This window comes from Tupaia chinensis, unplaced genomic scaffold (assembly GCF_000334495.1).
Source record: "Tupaia chinensis unplaced genomic scaffold, TupChi_1.0 Scaffold000249_1, whole genome shotgun sequence".
NCBI lineage: Eukaryota > Metazoa > Chordata > Mammalia > Scandentia > Tupaiidae > Tupaia > Tupaia belangeri.
The window spans coordinates 1,153,288-1,157,250 of record NW_006159728.1 but is presented as its reverse complement, the minus strand read 5'-3'; positions in this window follow the sequence as shown (position 1 = coordinate 1,157,250).

Below are 3,963 nucleotides of genomic sequence, written 5' to 3'. Positions count from 1 at the left end.
TTCATGACCCCACGGGAGTCCTGTTGTCTACCGCTCTACCGCTATCTTCATTTTGGGTCCATAGAGTCTCACCGTTGGTAGTAGAGCAGCTCTTTGTTGTGGACAAACTACCAGTGCCTAAAAATCTCAGATCAGCTCCAGTCCCACACCCTCCACAAAAAAATGCCTGCTGGCCTTCTGCCATTTTTGGAAAAGGCCAAGTCAAATTTTGAACCCAAGGGACCAGCAGTTGGCGTAATGGCTATGTCACTGGACTCTCATGTAGTCGACCGCAGTTCGAGTCCTGGACCCGGTGGCTTGAACTCACTCTGGGCACATGTGCATGCATGTCCAAGATCCCAAGAGGAGAATGGAGGAGAAGGGATTGCAGCATAGCCATCCCTCCTAGTGATTTCTCGCTTTCCATCTGTCTGTCTCTCTTTCTGGCGAGCGCACCCGCCCTATAGCAAAAACTTCTACAAAAAAAATTTTTTTTGAACCAACACACTTCTATTACTTTCTCTTAAAGTATAGTTACTCATCTCCTCCATGAGAGAGAAACAGAGAGAGAGAAGCAAAGAGACAGAGAAAGGGAGAGAGAGAAATAGAGAGTGGTACACCACAAGGTCTTGATCTCCCCACCTCAGTCCACGTCATGAGCTCACACATGCCCAGTGTGCTCAGGAAGGCTGTTGGATGTGAACCCGCAACTTTCCCACAGGGTGAGCCTTGCAGAGCACTGTATGCTGCACCGCTGTCTGGCCCCCAGAGTCCTTCAGTTATTAAAAGGCTTATTCTCTCTCAGTTCATCGACACTCTTCAGTGCATTTCCCCACATCTCTTAAGTGAAACAATTACTAGTTAGCATATTACTAATACACTTCCAATTCTGTTCCAGCTACTCCTGCAGGTCTCTCCAGAATCCTGTCCAGGTGACTTAAGCACATTCCAGGTCTCCATCCTGTGACTAACCCCAGCCCCGAGGGTCCCCTGAAACAATGCCTTTCCCTGGGTCCAGCAGACATCAGCACCACTGACTGTCCGTGGGTTTCACTGACCCTAAAATCCAAACGCTTAACCACTGGACCCTTCCTTCGGAATATCGCACTCTCCATTAGAGCTGTGACGGCCCCTCCATTTCCTAGGGGACCAGCTTCCTACCTTGGGAACCATGCTCCCCACAATCAGGAATAATCCAGACCTCCCGAACTTTGGAGCCTGGTCAAACAACCCCACCCTTAGAAGAGTCAGACTTTCTTATTACTCCTGTCTGGGTTCAGTTCCTTAAGCCCTGCTTTTCTTTTTAGAATTATTTAATTTTATTCATCATCATTTTTAAATTGCTATTGGGCACATAGGCTTACCAGAGAGAGACAGAGAAAGAGAGGAAAAGTGAGAAGCAAGTGGCCAGGTCCAGAACTCAAACTACAGCTGACCATGAGGGAGTGTGGCACCCTAACTAACATGCCACTGCTGGACCCAAGCCCTGCTCTTTGTCCCAGTATCAATGGCATCTCAGGATGATCAACAATGAACAGATCTACTCCCTTTCCCATCCCCATTCTGAAAGATGATCCCCCATCATCCAATACTGTGCCTTGCCCAGGATCACCTTGTCAAACTTAGAACAAATGTGTGTTTTTTTTAATTTTTAAAGAATGACTTATTTGAATTTTATTTATTCATTTATTGATTTTAATTTGACCAGAGAGAGACACACAGAGAGAGAAGGAGAAAGGTGAAAAGTGAAAAAGCAAGCCACCAGGTCCGGGACTCGAACTGTGGTCAGCCATGTGGGAGTGTCCAGTGACTTAACCACCAGACCACCTTCTGGCCCTGAACAAATGATTTTTAAACCAGTTCCACAAATGCTACTCATTGCTACATCCCTTCTGGAGGATGATGACACTAGAAAAGCCCTGGTTTTCATACAAAAAGCAAAGAGTATTTAAAAACCCCAAACCTGTTCTCAAGCTCCATGAAGTCAAGGACAAAATTTCAAAGAAACTAAGTCATAGCAGGTGCCACCCCTACCTCCTCTCCTTCCACTTTCACCACTGAGGCTCCCACTGATGGCTGAGGAGAGGGTAGGGAACATGCTAGAGAAAAAGCTCAATGAAAAGAAAAGAGTAAGACAAGGAAGTCTTCCCAGAAAATTAAAGTACCTTGTCACTTTGTGGTGTTCTGAAGAGCTATAGGATTTGGACCAACCAGCCCCAACACACAAGAAGAGCAAAGCCACATGGGAGATGACGTTTCCTTCCATCTCTTCATGTGTATTCCACATTCATGGCAATGCTGATCAGAACCCAAAGCCAATAAAGATACTAGAAGAAACATCCTGTACAAAGGAAGAAGACCATGGCTGCAGCAGGCTTTCTGAATAAAGGCATCAAAAGAATATGTCTGGGCGGTTGCCACCTGGCAATCTGCCCACCCAAGAGCCTTTTGGGTGTACTTTCCTTTCTTTCCTATTAAATCTTCTTCTCTACCTACCTACAAAAAAAAAAAAAGAAAGAAAGAAAGAAAGAAAGAAAGAAAGAAAGAAAGAAAGAAAGAAAGAAAGAAAGAAAGAAAAAATGAAAAGAAAAGAAAATGAAAAGAAAAGAAAAAGAAAAGAAAAGAAAAAAAGGAAAAGAAAAGAAAAGAAAGAAAGAAAAGAAAAGAAAAGAAAAGAAAAGAAAAAAAAGAAAAAGAATCTGTCCAGCTGGGCAGTGGGGAGGAGGATGGTCCAGTTGTCCTCCACAGGAAGTGTGATCACTAGCGCTGTCTTCTATGTACAGATAAACCTGCACCTCAAGTTATATACAACAGAGAGGTTAAATAGCAATGACCTTTATTTACACTTTTACACTTTTTCTGCCACACATGACTTGCTATGGAGACTTCTGCCCTAGATATAATGCTGTCAGGTATGGCCTCCTCCATGGCAAGGCTCCATCCCTCCCAACAGCACCATTGGTTAAGGGGAGAGCAAATGATCCAAACAGAACCAATCAGGATATCAAGGGATGTGGATGAGGATGTTGAAGATAACATGCTCTTTCCTTTTGAAATGATAAGTTGTAGGAATCATGTAAATACGGAATATCTAGTGTTCATCTTTCCCACTCCAAAGAAGAGCCTTACAGAGTGAAATAGACAGACAGAGAGGCACTGACTACACAGCACGAGTTGAGAGCGTGAATCCTGTGATTGCTCAAGAAACATGCCAAACTAACTCTGAGAATTAATTAAGTACCCCTTTTCCTTTCCCCAAACAGATTCAACTCGGGCTTGGATAACTAGTCCTAGCTATGACAGAGGGAAATCTACCGAGGTACCTCTAAAATTAAGGCATGCCCTCAGCAAGGACTTCTCCCCAGCTCCACTCTGCTTCCCCAGAGCTCAGATCAAACAGCGATCCTGGGAGGAAGCAGGGAGGGAATGCCTCGTAGGACAGCGTCGGCCCAAGTGTGCGGAGTCAGAAGTCCATCCTCCAGGGCACGGTCACCCTGGAGACTTCACTGACCATTTTTGTTTCCAGAGGCAAGACAGGGTAAATCTGTAGTGCAACCAAATATTACTGGACCCAGCCTGTTTTGGACTCTGAAAGGGACTTTGTAAGTCCAAGTGGGGCCATAGGACTACTAAGGATTGAATTGTGTTTCCTAATAATTCGTATGTTTAGGCCCTAACCCCGCATTTGACTGGGAAATAGGGCCTCTAACAAATTGACTGAGGTTAAATGAGGTCATCAGGGTGAAGTTCTGATCCAACAGAACTGGCGTCCCTATAAAAGAGGAAGAAACACCAGAGACCTCTTGCCCTCCACCATGTGAGGACACAGCAAGAAGGCGGCAGTCCGCAGGCAAGGAAGAGAGGCCTCCCCAGAAACCCAAGTCTGCTAGGATCTTGCTCTTGTATTTTTCCAGCTCCCATATCTATGAGAAATAAGTTCCTGTTGCTTTAGCCACCTAGCCTACGACATTTTGTCAATGCAGA